Below are 16,658 nucleotides of genomic sequence, written 5' to 3'. Positions count from 1 at the left end.
TATATATATATACATCCCAATGCATTGTTAAAAGAGAGCATGACAGCCTTGATGATCTGAACTGAGGCCTCTAAAGAGCATCAGTTTTGTAAGTGATATGACATCCACTATAGACAATTAGTGACCCACCATACAGACTGATGCTTTCAGTCTTTTGGTCTTAGTCAATGTTAGAGTCCTGCCTTTATAAACCTGGCCTTTCAGGAGGTTCTGCTTCAGAGATAGAGAATCAGAGGAGCAGCAGGAACTCCATTATGTCAACAGGGAAAGAATCCACACCTTCAGCTGACCCTTATCATCCAGAGCCTGCTCCACAGGTGCTCTAGCCTTGATCTCTGCCTCCATGGTTGACAAAGGTTTCAGGCCTTTAAACCACTGTGGTAGTTTGAATGAGAAGTGTCCCACATAGGCTCAAGTATTTGAGCACTTGCACAGTTGGTGGAACTGTTTGGGGAGGGTCATGGAACCTTTAGGAGGTTTGGCCTTGCTGGAGGAAGCACATTACTGGGGACAGGCTTTGAGAGGTCATGCCTTGCCCCACCTCCAGTTTTGATTCTCTCTGCTTCCTGTACATGCTTGAAGATGGTAGTCCTCAGCTTTCTGCTCCACTGCCTCCTGTGACACCTCCCTGACACAGCAGATTGTAAGCCCAAATAAACTCTTTCTTCTATAAGTTGCTCTGGCCATGTTGTCTTATTACAACAAAAAGTGACTAATACATTCATGCTTTAAGTTTCTGTTCATCAAGCAGTCTTTACCTATCCAAGCTTTGCTCAACTAAGTCCTACGTTTCCCAGACCCACCTTGACACTGACCTTTTAATCAGTACTCAAACTCTTGCACTCATACTTGGCCCTAATCCTCAAGGACAGGACAGAATATTAATGCAGACTATAGTTCTGTCTTGCTCTACGACTCTCATAGAGCTCATTTCTTGCAGTTTCTAAAACTACAAAGATAGATACACATAGCAATTTTTAACAAAGAAAGTTCTTGAGAAAAAAATTGGTCTTTACTTATTTGAATTAGTTTTACTCAAGAAATGCAGTGTTACCATTTCAGAAGAAAAAACTTAAGCCTTTTGAAAGGCTCATTGGACATCAAATAGTCCATATAAAACTGGCTACAAAGTAAATTAATCAAAATTACATACCTTTAATGTCCCTTCAAATCCAGCATTTTATATTTTTAGGTGTCTACTGAACCTTCAGAGCAAGGCAGGGAAAGAGAATAAGAAAGTAAACGATGATGAGATGGGGACCCAGATTTGGGGGAGTGAAGAAGACAGGGGAGAACGGGCGATTTACAGGGAAATAGAGCAACAGGATGTGAGAAGAGGAAAAAAAAGACATGAGTATGAAGACACCCAGCATGATGGCAGAGGGATGAGCAACGAAAGACCCTTGCTCGCTGACACACACGCACATGCACGTGTGCACACACACGTACCCACACCCATGCACAATCATACTTGGCTTCTTTCCAAACTCAAGTTTTTCAGCCAGTGAGTGCTTTCTGTGAAAATCAGGAAAAGCCTCTAACCTGGAATCCAGAGAACCCAAATTCTAGTCACTGGGCTGTAAGTGGCTAAATGGATGTAACTTTTAGGGTGTTGCGTCATCTTTCTTCATTTAATCACTACAGAGAAATGCAGGTGGCTTCCGGGCATGAGAGAACATGGCTCCTATAGACAAAAAGAAGAAGACTTTGAAAAAGAAAAAGCAAAACCAAGATACAAGAAGGAAAATTAAAGTTTATTTAACTCATTCAAACCCCTGGCTTAGTGAGTACCCCCAAAGGAGCCTAGTGACTCAACCACTAGATCTAATCATTAGTATTTCTATTTCCACTAGAAACAGGCTGATGCATCAGCTACATCAGAGAGCACCTGCTACTCCCTTGCACGGTGAGTAGGAGGATTCTAAGTATCATTCTTTCTACTAAAATCTCCTGCAGTGTCCCTGTTCTCCAATGCCTCTGCAGTGTTTTCCACTGGTCTTCCATCCAGGTCCTAGCTCTAACTAACTTGCCTGCTGTTACAGAAACTATATTAGGTGATGATTATAATTGTGACAGTCATGCTGATGGTAGCAGTACTGGCAGTTATAACCAGTAACTGTAATAACTAGAAGAGGGAAATGCAAAGTGCTGAAAAAAAGGAAGAAGATGGGAAAGATACATAAGCACAACAAAAAAGAATTACTGTATTCCAGTAAGGATACTCATCCCTTTGTTTCTTCTTTCAACAAATAGTTACAGCATGCCTGCCATCTCCTAGATGGTTTACAGTACTGTAAAAACACACAAGACTTCCCTCCTCCAGGGAATCTACAAGGTAGGAATGATTACTAGGGAAGGTATACTCTAAAGTATATAGTGCTACAATAGAAAACATAAGGCTGTAAAGAGACACACAGCCTCAAAACAGACGGTCATGGACATCTTTATGTCTGGTGTTACAAATATGAATGGTTTAGATGTCAATGAGATTAAATATGCAAGATAACCATTTGCATGTTATTGTAAAAAAAATAAAATAAAATAAAAGAAGAGATGTTGATAGTATGTGCTAAGGTGGTAGAAGTAACCAACCTGGATACTAAGGAGCTAGTCATCCAACGGCAGAGACCCCACCAGGTAGATGGGGGGAGCGGAGAGAAAACTGCCATCAATGCCTACCAAAGATAATGGTCAGATCCTGGAACATGGATACAAAAAAAAAATCCCTCCATGTTCACCACTGGAATTACTAGCAGGGTGATTCTTCCTTCTCATTTCTTACCTCCAACCCTTACAGTAGAAAGACAGACTGACAGAACTTATAGATTAATGAGGCATATAAGGCCAAGTGAGGGCTGGAGAGATGATTCAGCAGTTAAGATCATTGGCTGCTTGTGCGGAGGACCTGGGTTCAATTCCCAGCACCCACATGGCAGCTCACAACTGACTATAACTCCAGTTCCAGGAGATACGACACCCTCTTCTGGCCTCTGTGGGCACTGCATGACATAGGTACAGATACATGTCTGTGTGTCACGTATATTTTTTAATGGCAAAGTGAAGGAAAAGATCAAGAATAAATTCTAAATGTACAATTTGACAGCCGATGATTTCATTTACTGAGGTAGGGAACACAAGAAGTGATACATATTTAGGATAGTGATTTCAACTTTGGTCATATGAATTTTACATGTCAATATATCACCTGAACATGAATATCTGTGGGCGAGAATGATGTAGTGAGCAGAAAAGAAATACACTAAGGAAACAGGAGTCCCAGGGAACTCTGAGGACCCATACGAAACTGGAGTTCATAATGGTGACTCTGGCCACAACATTAGCATATTTTATTTCTTCTAATTCTTTTTCAACTCTATATGAAATGTTTCATTGTCCTCATTTTTCAGAAGAGAAAAACAAGGCATGGGAAATTTAAGCAATTTGACTAAGTTCCCGTAACTTGTCTGGACCAACATTCCATATCTATAGCTTTTGTTCTGGCTGTCCTGTCATGAGTAACTGGCCTGAAAATACAAAAATGATAATGATATGTGTTTCTCTCCCTGGACAATCTCAGTCACTAGGAAGAGGGAAACATACAAATACCTGCTAAAATGTGATGTGCCTTATGTCCTTCAACATTCCAATGCATTCTTCAAAGAGCTAGACCAAAACCATCCCAAATTTATTTGGGAACACAAAAGACCTAGTAATAGTTCATCTTGGTTGTCAACTTGATGAGATTTATAATCATGATAGAAACACATCTCTTAGCGTGTCTGTGAGGGATTTTCCACATCAGGTTATTGAGATGGGAAGACATACCCGAAATGTGGACAGCACCATTCCATGGCTGGGTCCCAGACTGAACAAATAGAAGGAAGATGCTAAACATAAGCATTCCTCCCTCTCTGCCTCCTGAATGCAGGTACAATGTAAACAGCTGCCTCAGGTTTCTACCACTGTATGATCCTGTCATAATAGACTATACTTTCAAACTGTCAGCCAAAATAAACACCTTTCCTTTCTTAGGTTGTTTTTGTCAGGTATTTTAGTCACAGCAATGAGGAAGTACAAAAGACAGAAAATTGGTACTAAGATGTGGAATCATTCCTGTAATAAATTGGCCATGTTTGAGATAAGCCTTTAGAACTTGTTGGCTGGAAGAAGATAGAAGAGGTTAGAAACTTTGTACAAAAGCCCTAACAGGCCATGAAGTAAGGCTAATGGGTCATTCTCAAGGCAGTTTGGAAGACCACAGTGCTGAAAGATTACAGACAGTGAAGGACTGGATCATAAGGTTTCAGAAAAGAACAAGGACTACATCGAGAACTGGGATAGAACTCATTTGTATATTTTGTCAAAGAATCTGGCTGCATCCTTCTCATGTTCTGAGAACATAAATGAGGCTGAATAAGGAAGTACCAGGTTAAATTATTTGGCAGAAGAAATTTCAAGACAAGATAGCATTAGGGTTTTGGAACAGCTGATACTTACTTCTTTCATTCAGGTCCACAGTGAGAAAGCAAAAAGTAGAGTAGACAGATACGAAAAATGTACAGTTTGGTGAAGAAGAAAAAAAATGTGTTTCACCTTACAGACAAGTCAGATTTAACAGCAGCTGTAATCATTAAAATGATTAGCACTGTGAAAGAGAAACCCCCCGGTGCTTAGCACTGGAATACAGGAAAGGTGTCCTCACAACAAGACCCCACCCACTGAAGGCTCTGTCTTGGGAGATGAAAATCCACTTGGAAGGAGAGGGTCTTAAACTGCGAATGCTGCTAACGGGGTCCCCTGTTCCCCAAAAGCCACTATCTAGGGAAGTGTTTCTCCATGGCCAGCACATAGAAACTAATGAAACTAGTCAGAAAGGATCAGGCTCCATCCCAAGCTGGCAGCAAAACTTGACAGCATTACCCATGTGTTTTGCAAATATGAAAGATGCAGGGGGTCATAGAGCCACTTAGGCCAGGCGAGGTGTGGCAAGGTCAGAGTTCCTGCAAAGAAGCATGAAGCTGTGATGGTGGAACATAGTTGCAATATAGTCCCTAGTATAATAGAGATACCAGAACAATGAATGTCCACTGAGGAAAGCATGCAAGGAGTGATGCCAACTTCAAACAGAGGTTCTGTGTGATGCAGGTGCCAGAGCTGGAGGGAAAGGTCTATCCAGGCTGTTTGGAGCCCAGATAATTCCACCATGAGCTCCAGATGCCAGACATGGAATGGCAGAATCTGATGTTTTCCCTGTTGGGTTTCCATCTTGCTTTGGTCTGATCATTCTTTAGTATGTCCATTCTTCCCTCTTAGAATGGAGACATTTAATCTATGCCATTATACACTGGAAGTATGCATTTTTTATAAGACCTTGATCTCAGATGAGTCTTGCACTTCGGGCTTTTAAAAAGTAGTGAAATTGTTAAGGACTAAGTACCTATAGGGACTTTTGAAGTTGAACTGAATGGATTTTGCATTTTTAAATAATCATTAGCCTATGGGAGGGGAGCAAAGGGTAAAAGGTTGCATCTTAAAACTGACACATTTGGGTGTTAAATTGAAAAGAGGTGAGTTATGATGGTTAATCTTGATTGTCCACTACTAGACCAAAACTACCATAAAAACAACTCTGTGAGCTTGTCTGTGAGAGATTTCCTAGATTAGGTTCATTGAAATGGGAAGACCCACCTTCATGTGTGTGGCACTATAGTATTGGCTGAGGTTCCAGAGTGAATAAAAGAGAGGAAGGGAGCTGAGTACCTTCCTGCATATGAATACAATATGACTCATGTGGGTGCAGGAAAAGTCACATTCTTGCCACCACGTAGTCTCTACCATGATGGGCTTTTCTCCCAAACTGTTAGCCAAAATAAACTTTTCCTTCCTTATGTTTCATCATGCATTTTGTCATAGTAACAAGAAAAGTAGCTAAAACAACCCTAAATAGCCAAAGCATTCCTAAGAAGAAAGAACAATACTGGAGTTATTGTAATATCTGAGGTCGAATTATACTCCAGAACCATATTAGCAAAGACAATGTGGTATTGGCACAAAAACAGACATATAGACCAATGGAATAGAATAGAATACCTAGAAATAAATTCACATAGCTACAGCAAACTGATTTATGGCAAAGGTGGAAAAACTATACATTAAAAGACAATCAACATGGCTCAGAAGGTGAAGGTGCTTGCTGTCAAATATGACAACCTGAGTTCAATCCCTGGGACCCACATGATAGAAAGAGAGAACTGAATCCCACAAGTCATTCTCTGACCTCTACATTTGCATCTTGGCATGTATGCACACACATGCACACACACACACACACATACATACACATGCACTACAAATAAAAATGTGTCAAACAAATATATGCTTTCTGAGAAAGGACACAGATGGCATAAGAAAAAATTATCACAAGAATCACATAAAATTTTAAAAGCTTCTGCACAGTAAATTAGTAGCAGAATGAAAAAAACAACCCAAAGAATAGGAGAAAATCTTTGTCAACTACGTATCAGAGAGTTACTATCTAGAATGTATAAATAACTACAAAAGTTAGCCACCAGAAAAATAAATCTTCCAGTCAACAAATGGACATGTCTGAAGAGAAGAAGCACAAATGGCCAATAAACATTTTTAAGTGTTTGACATCCTTAAGCCATCAGGGAAATGACCATTAAAATTATTTTGTGATCTCATCTCACCCCAGTCAGAATGGCTAACATCAAGAAAACAAGTGACAACAAATGCTGGTGAGGATGTAGGGAAAGAGAACCCTTACTCATGCCTGACTGGAATATAAACTGGTGCACCTAATATGGAAATTAGAATCAAGGCTTCTCAAAAAACTAAAAGGAGAAGTACCACGTAGCCTAGCTATACCACTCGGGTATATACCCAAAAGACTTGGAGTCTTACCACATAAATATTTGCACATCCACATTTGTTGCTTTACTATTCACAATAGTTCAGAAAAGAAACTGGATGTTCATGAACAGATGAATACATAAAGAAAATGCGGTGCATATAGAAAATGGAATCTTTTCCAGCCACAAAGAAAAGTGAAGTCATGGCATTTGCAGGAAAGTAGATGGAACTGGAAATCATTATGCTAATCAAACTGAGACAGACTCCAAAAGGTAAATATCACACATGTTCCCTCATATGTAGATCCTAGATTTTAGTGAGGGGAGGGTGGGCCATGAAACCAGGAAGGGGCTCTGACAAAGGAACAAGAGATCATGGGAGTACTACAGAGAACATGTGTGATGGTGAAGCCACAGGGCACTATTGGGAAGAGCAAGGAACTAAGAGGGCGCAGGGCAGGGCAGGGGCGTGGGGGACCAAAGGAGCAGAATGTGCAGGAAAATGGCACAATTCAATCTATTTTGAAGATGAGTTTTAAGAACTAATGAAAACACTGGTAAACAACAGCATCATAGATTGCTAAGTTGTGTATAGACAATTCACTGCTTAATAATTGACAATAATATGTTCAAAATACTATAGGTAAGTCAAGATGAATATTTTTTGGTTTGTTTGTTTTAGAGACAGGGTCTCCCTATAGTCCCAGCTGACCTGGAACTCACTATGTAGACCAGGCAGACCTATGAAATGTTATAATGAAACTCATTATTTTGTATGTTAACTAAAATATTAAGCAAATTAAATTATATTTATAATTCAATTATTTTTCATTTAATATGTTTTTAAATTTTACTCTTAATTTTAATAAAATTTTAGTTCAATACAATTTTAATTAAATACAATTTAATTAAAACAATTAAAAATACATAAATTTTAAAATGTGACATGCTTAAAATAAGACTTTCCACAAAAATAAGATATATGTTATAATCTACAATACCACAAAGGAGAGAAGGATGAGGTAACAGAGAAAATGGTAGGTAGACTACAATACAGGAATCAACTTTAAAAAACGGAGATGCCTCAAATATGCCTTGGATGGCAATTTTTCCCACTTTCACAAATGAGGTTGAAAAGGCTAAATCAATAAACCCTTGCCAACCAACACATGTCTTTCCATAAAGTCCCAGGCTGTTGACTTCAAGAGCAGCCCAGCTGGAGGCTTGCCTCAGTGTCTGAGCCTGTAGTCATTGCTGTTTGAGCAGCACCATGTGTACAGGTCAGAAGTCAAACTGTTAATTTGGTAATGTCTGAGACTTCCTGCCTGCAACTTCTCCCTGGGTGAAATGCTCCTCTCCCAGAGCTGCTGTAGCAACTGGTCCCAGTGACACCAACCCAACAGCTGAAGGAATTTTCCCCTGAAGTTTTTGACACCACCCTGGTAGAATAACGCTCTCTGGCTTCAGATCAAAGCTCCCCGTAGTCTGCAGAAGTCTATTCAGTACTTAATGGCTGACACCTATTACCTCCAAGTTATTTCTAAAATTATGATGAGTACAGGAGTAAGAATCTGCATCAAACATGCTAAAGGACTAAATTTCATTTCATTTCAAGGTATCTCTTCTGATTTCATTGAGCTCTTCTAGGAACATCTTCTTTTATGGGAAAAGAAACCGTCTCTATGAAACCATGTTGACCAATAGTTTACTCATGCATAGCCATCATTTTAAGTAAAAGAAAAAGAAGCATTTGCATTGTCATATCCTATTACTTTGCAGTTTTGTTGATAATTCCTTCCACCTTCTGAAAATCATTTTGTGTATCACAGTTAGATCAGCTTCCTGTGACACTTCCCTTATGTCACAATTCCTCCTTAAATACTTGCCTATTGCATAATATCTCATCTAAATTCCTACTTACTACCTTGGTGATGCTATTAACCACTTGTACCTGTGCCTACTGCTTCTCCTGCCAGCTCTGCTGCTGTCCACAGGACCCTGCTAAGCTGTATCTTTTCCTCCCGAACCTGCCCACATACGCCATCTCCCTTCCCATCCTCAGCACCAGTTTCTTCAGCTGTCAACCAACATTTACTAACTTTCTGCTATTGGCCAGGCAAAGTGGACAACTCCTGGATATTAAGACAAGATCTTGCTTCTCAATAGCTTGTATTTTTAATAGGCAAGATGGGACATGCAGGTAAATAGTTCCCAGGATATGACAGGTGCTCCAAAAAGGACATAGGTTAGCCTGGTTCAGAGTCCAAGCTGAGTTTAGTATCCCTTGCCTTCTTCTTGATACCATGGCATTTCATTTTAATATCTCATTTTAGTTCCCCCTCATCCATGGAGTTTTCCTAAAACTTGTCCATCTCAGTAGTCTTTTTCTTCCCTTAATTTATAACATACTCCAAATCTGCAACAAGGAACTCTAGCTCTGTATGGTGGCTGTCCTGCACTGTTCTCATGCTTCCATGTGGGTTCCCAGTTATACCGTACACATGAAAGGCATGGCAGTCTCCCTGCTAACGTCACTATAGCTACTGTGTGGATAGTTGCTATAGACATGTTGTGTTTTCTCTTAACTTATATATTCATGTCCATAGATCAAGTTTTACTCATTTTTGAAAGACTATTATAAGTAATAAATTAGTCTGAATAACATTTTAATGGGAAAGATTTCAGCCTGAAATTTTCAGCTTTAAGTCATGGATTGTTTGTGAGTAATAAAAAGAATCTGTGGTTGGTTTGGTACTGTTTTTCAAATAGTCTGCTTCATTTGTTCATTTAAAAATGGTTTGCTGAGGACCTGCTATGGCCTAAGTGTTGGTGTTTTCTTCCCAAGAGGAACAAAATGGGCTACTTTGAAGAGGCTTTATCTAGGAATCTTTCTAAGGGGATAAACCCCTGGGCCTCCGTCTTCAAGGATTTCACCTTTCAGGGTTTCCTGATGACCTAGAGCCACTGGAGATAATCTGCAGCTTGTCGTTCTAGGAATTTCTGATCAAAGAATATGTGTTGTGTCGTTTTAGCTTTTTTCCTTTTGCTTAGGAGGTCTTTGGTAGGAGATACAATGTGATGCCCTCTGGTCAACTTCAACAGGACCATAAGAGGAGAGAGCTGCAGAGAGCAGGTGAAACATGGTTTCACCACACTCTGCTATTTGTCACTAATAGTTTTCATGATTTTTTTTCTCTAAAAAATATAAGCTATAGTTGTCCTGAACTACTTTTGTCCATAGCGGCTCATCCCAACCTGAGCACATTAAGAGCTTGTTGTGGCCCCTGCACTCAGGAGCAACCTCTTGGATAAGTACAGTTTTTCCATCCACTCAGATCAAGGAGGGACACAGGCCACACAGACCACAGGCAGGGTTCACCAAAGATTCCCACTAGAACCCTGTATATTCCATTCTTCCCTTTGAGAACTCGTTTCTTTCACAAGAAAAGCAACTGTATTTCCAGCAACAGTCACCAACTCCAAAGAAAATTTGGAGGGCGGGGCATTGGAAAACTGAGGAGAAAGAACATAAATCTCTCTCCATCTTATCACACCCCAATACTGTGTTTCTCAAGAGAATAAGAATTCAAAAAAGCTGTTGGAGAAAATATGAAAATGGTGAGCTAGGGATACTGCTCAACTGTATTGCACTTGTCTACCACGCCAAGGCCCAGTACTCAAAAAGTAAAAGGCGTAATTTATTTATTGAAAGCCAGGAAGATTTACATCCTGATGCAGTCACATAAAGTACAATTGTATTTAAACAAAAACAACACAAAAACATTTGGCCAAAGCAGGCCCTCAGACACAGGATGTTATAGGCTAGTGAATGATACGCATTCTTTCCAGTTTTGCACTGTCATGGCAAAGGGTCGAATCTTCAGAGAAGTCTTGACAAAGGATTCCATTGACCTCACAATACATTTTATGTCTCTCCTCAGAAATGTTTAATGTCCACAATTATGTGTCAGAGGCCTGAAAATTTCAGAACACCAAGTAACTGCTGTCATATAAAAAAAGGAAATGGTTGGCAGAAACTAGAGCTGGAATTCTACTGCCCTCTGCTGGAAACACGGGTAAAGGACTACTTCTACAGGCCAGAGGATTTTAAAGAAATAGTCTACATACTTGTATGCAGCTGGGGGCACATTTTTACATCAAGTATTCTTGTGTAGACAATGCTTGGTCCACACCACGTGTACTTGAATGACCCCCAAGGCATATTGAATAGTCCAGTTCACAATCTAAGCTGCTTCTAACTAAATTATTATTAAAACAAAGAGATGATTTTTAAATATTGTGTTTATCCCTTGTACATGGTCTTTACATGTTGAACAAAAATTACTGATGTACAAATGTCTATTGATGCTTATTTGTGGCATTACACATTTTGCACCATCATACGTGAAGAAGGATGGAGGCACCAGCTGAGCTATCTCTGCTGTTTCACAGGTCAGAAACATTATATAAACCCTTGCTGACACTTAGGCATGTTCTCTATAGATTTGTTTTGTTTTGCTTTAAAACAAACATAACTTTAAACGGGTCCTTTAAGTATAAATTTCCATGGAGATGGGTTAGCTTCCAAATCATTTTGTATCTGTGATCATGCCTACACAATGTCAGCCTTCTGGACACATAAACCAAAGCCTTGTAAAGAAAGGCCTCCCATTCAAAATCAAAAGAAACAGTGTGCCCAATCCCCAGTCATAGTAACTTCCCTCTACTGAGACACTGCTGATTAGCTTGTACCTAAACCCAGTTCACTTGTAAGGTGAGCAATTCAACATTCCCTGGGCATCTTCTCTGCTCCAACTATTATCCTGTGTGCCCTCCCAACACCAAGGTACAAATCATTGTTTGCATTACAGACAAATCTCAGAATGCACGAATAGAAAAGGCTGTCAGTGTTCACACACACACACACACAAGCCATGGTTCAGGCTCCTGAATGTTACCTAAAATCTATGTCTATGTCAGGATCTCAACATAACTCCTCCAAGCTAGACAGGAAAAAGAAAGTTAAAGAGAGAACAGAGAATACCTACTGCTTTGCCTTTGACACAGCCCCTAACACATCCATGACCTGGAACAAGCCATAATCTTTCCATGCTTCAGGATGGACTTCTGTACAATGCGAATTGCATACTAATACACCCCACTGGGACCACTTCACAGTCATTCAAATAAGTTGTTTTTATTAGCAGATTCTTGGTGGTAAGAAGAAAGTACTCAGACTAGCGCTTTTTTGAATTCTTATTTTATAGCAAAAAGCTCTGACTCTAGAAGAATAATACCAGTATTCAGTGGAATGGTGAGCTTCAAAGTAGTCTATCTAGTAAATTCTCCACAAATGTTCATTACCTTGAAATATCATTTCTTCATGTACCGAAAAATTGAAATCTAGTTAGGAAAAGGAATTAGATTATTTCCAAGATCCCTCAACTCCTATACTTTGAAAAGTATTTGACAAACTTTCAAACTGCTCAGAAGATAGAAGAGACTGAGTAGGAGTCCATTTTGAATGGCCAGCATGTTTAGAGAAGCTAAATGAGGGGTCTAATTCTGTCCCCTTGTCTGAGAAACAATAAACCTTGGCCCAGTGGATTGACTCAACAGCCAGGACCAGACCCCCAGCCCAGTGGGCTCTACAAGACGTGATAGAGTTATGTTGGCCCACAGAGGCCAGAAGAGGGTGTTGGACCCCCTGGAACTGGAGTTAAGGACCGTTGTTAGTTGCCAGATCCTTTTACAAAACTACAAGGTACTCAAGAATTGACATTATGTAAAGAAGCACGTTTAGAGAGGGTGGACAGGATCTCTGAAGGCCTACATACTATCATCAGTCCTCAAAACCATTAGTCTTCAGTGAGGATGGCTCTCCATGAGTCCTTCCCGTTCCATGACAGTGTGTTGCTGGGCCCAACCTTGTGCAGATCTTGTTCAGATCATCACAGCTGCTGTGAGTTCAAGACTACAGCAGCCATGTCGTGCCCAGAATTTGGCATTCCATACTACTCCTCTGCTTCCTCTGGCGTTTATATCAATTCACCTCTTCTTCTGTGATGTTTGCTGTACCTGGGAAGAAGTGATATACATATCCCATTGATGGCTGGGCATTCAACAATTATTTATTCTTAGTCCCTTGATCAGTCATGAGTCTCTGCAGTCACCACTAACCGTTACGAAAAGAAGGTTCTCCAACCAAAGCTGACAGCAGCACTCGCCTACAGGCATAACCATAGTTATTTAGAAGGTAATTTGACAGGCTACAACACAAGTTTAAGAAGTATAAATTATAGTATAAAGTGTGGTTACTGCTGTGGAGAATGGCAAAATCAAGAGGCTGATGGAGGTAGCAGGGATGGCAGGTTGTAGAGGGATGTCTCATCCACACAGTGACATTTAAATGAGGATCTGACGGACATCAAGTGGAAAACCATAGACTCTGACAACTGCAAATAAAGACAATTCCCAGGTAGAAGGAACACGGGAAATAAGTAATAACTGTAGCTTGAGGGTCTTTAACCTTGACATGTTATTTTTTTAAATAAAATTTTATTGAATTTTTGTGCATTTCATACAAAACATCTTAATCATCTTTATACCCCCTCCTCCATCCGCACCCTCCCATATCTCCCTCCACCAAATTTCACGCATTCTGTCATATATGTTAAGGCCTATCAAGTCAAATTTGTGTACCCCAGATATCCCTCTGTACAAGTTCATCCACTGGGGTCTAGGCAGTCTATCTAGAGTCTCTCCCTTAAAGAGGATCAACTCTCCCTCACCCAGCAGTAATTTAGCTGCCAATGGTTCTTTGGCTAAGGCTGGGGCCTGCTGCCAGCTCTCTGCTGGGTTTTGAACATGTTGTTTTCATCTTCCCCTATGTGATAAGAAATTTTTTGAGACAGTCTCATATAGCCCAGGCTAGCCTCCACCTCACTAGGTAGCTGTACTGAATAGCTTTAGTTGTCAATTTGACACACCTGGGTAGAGGGAATTTCTATTGGAGAATTGCCTCCACTGGACAGGCCTATGGCCTATGGCCATGTCTGTGGAGCATTTTCTTGATTGTTGAGTGATGTGAGGGCCCAGACCACTATGGGTGGTGCCACCCCTGGGAAGGTGGTCCTGTATTGTATAAGAAAGCAGGTTGAGCACAGGTTAGGGGAGCAAGCCAGTAAGCAACATTCCTCCACGGCCTGTGCTTCAGCTCCTGCCTCCAGGTTCCTTCCCTGAGTTCCTACCTTGGGCTCCTTCAGTGATGAACTGTGACCCAGGAGATGTAAGATAAAATAAACCCTTTGCTCCCACCACCCGAAAAAAAGAGTTGTATAAACCTTCTCATAGCTGTAATCTCCCAGAGATCACTTCTGTGGGGTGTAGTAAACTACATGAAGTTGACAGGCTGACACACTCCTCAAATCCCAAAATGTAAAATGAAAATCAGAGCTATCATACACACACTTCTGCATCAGGAGAGGGGTTGTTTGTTATCTGAGTAGAAACAAACCAACAGTGTTAAATGCATTTTTAATATTCTACAGAATTCATGTTTTGCATTGGGAATGTGAATATATTACCAAAAGCTGGTGCCGAGTACATTAATGCAAAACTAACTAAATAAATAAAACTATGAGGTCTGAAGCAGAGAGAACAGCCTTTGGCAGACTGTGAAAGGGCTGATGTTTAACCATGCCAGTGGCCCATTTCTTGGCACCCTCTGCTCCACATTCCCCAATTTTGTGGGGGTAGGGACAGTTGTGAAAGTGTTCAGTCAGTCATATCTTAAGTTGCAGTCCACCTCACTTTATGCTTTTCTAGACTTATTATAATATTAAAAGACCTGGCTAAGATCTATAATGCATTATTGACACAATTTAGTCTTTGCAAACATCCAACATCCTCAGAATCCCATTGCCCAGAATATATTACAAAGATATTTCACTATAAACTTAGTTGTCTTTCAGAAATGAATACAAATAGCACCTTGTTTGATCTAATTAGACTGGGATGGAGCTTTGAACTGTCTCCCAGGTTTAATAATGGGTAACTGTCATGAATCGTTTCTTCCTTAGCTGCTTTCCTGTGAGTAGCCCAAGCACCCACCCAGTTTCAGTTTCCTAATTACTCTTCGTGGTGTTTGTTTATTTTCCTGGGTGATTAGTTTAGCAGAATCCCTGCCTGGAGAATGATTTTAGATTCCTGAGCGCTGATTTATTTACTTGCCAATACCAAAGCAGCAGCAGCAGCAGGCTTTTGCATCAGAAAACAAATGTCATTATCATTACATCTTGGGTCAAGCATGGACATATGTATAATTGCGAATAAGGATACACTGCCTTAAAAAATTCTGACAATATTTTTGTAACATCTTGTGTCCATGTGCCTTCTGAACAAATTTACATATACATAGCTCTTTTTAGGAGCATTAACTTCTCAGTGTAATACTGTACAGATTCTGAATTTTCAAATGCTAACCAAATATATGTTTAAAAGAAATATACTAGGAGAATGTCTTTGTCAGCCATACATCTGACAGAGGATTAATATTTAGAATTTATAAAGAGCTCAAAAAATTAAATGTCATAAGTAAAAATCATTCAATCAACAAATGGTCAGATGCGCTGAATAGACAATTCTCAAAAGAAGAGATACATGTATCCAATAGGTACTTGGAAAAAAATGCTTCATATACTTAGCCATCAATTCATCTTAACATGCCTTGAGATTTCATCTCACCCTGACCAGAATAAAGAAAACAAATGCTGGAGAGGATGTAGTGACAGAGGGACCCTTAGAAACTGATGGTGGGAAGTACGTTGGTGTAATGCCTGATTGTGCAAATCAGTATGAGTCCTCAAAGAATCAAAATAGAACTACCATGTGATCCAACTATACCATTTCTGAGTCTATGCCTGAAAGACTCAAAGTTGGCATGCCAGAGGGATTCTTGCACATCCATGTTTATGGCTGTACTATTCACAACAGCCAGGATCTAGAGCCAGCTTACATGTCCATCAACAGATTAATGGATAAAGAAAATCAGTTTATATGTGCAATTACATTGTATTCAGGCATAAAAATTGAAATTTTGTTATCTGTAGGAAAATTAATGGAATTATGAATCATATTAAGTGAAATAAACCATACTCAGAAAGACAAAGAAAGAAATATTCCACCTCAGAGGACACTACAAGAGCACTAATCTAAAATTTTTGTTTGTTTGTTTTTATTGAGCTTTTAAAATTTCATACAACATTTCCTACTCAAATTCAGGCCCCCTCCCCCATTCATGCTTCCCCCATCCTCCCACCAAACCCTATGCACTCTGCTATACATGCTGAGTCCTATTCATTCAGGTGTTTGTACCAAAATGTCTCTCAGTGTAAATCCGACCACTGGAGTCTAGTCAGCCCATCCAGTGGTCATATATAAGTCATACTCTCCCTCACCCAGCAGCAATCAGTCTCAAATAGTTCTCAGTCTAGTGCTGGCCCACCACCTATTTCTTACCTCCCCTTTGGGTGAGGGTCCCACGTTCGACACCACCACTTTTTTGACATAGGTCCCACGTTTGACACCACCACTGCCACAGACTCACATGAGCAAATCTCCAGTGGCCTGGAAGCCTCTATCTCCTTATGTTCATGAACCAGCCCTGACTCTTAGAATCTTTCTGCCTGTTCTTCCACAATGGTCCCTGAGCCATGGGTGGGTGAGGTTCCATATAGAAGTCCCATCCTACACTCTATAGTCTCTTATTCTCCAAAACTTGATCAG

Source organism: Nannospalax galili, unplaced genomic scaffold (genome assembly GCF_000622305.1).
Source record: "Nannospalax galili isolate Female #2095 unplaced genomic scaffold, S.galili_v1.0 scaffold1025, whole genome shotgun sequence".
Classification (NCBI taxonomy): domain Eukaryota; kingdom Metazoa; phylum Chordata; class Mammalia; order Rodentia; family Spalacidae; genus Nannospalax; species Nannospalax galili.
The sequence above is the reverse complement of the archived record's forward strand: the minus strand, read 5'-3'. Positions refer to the sequence as shown.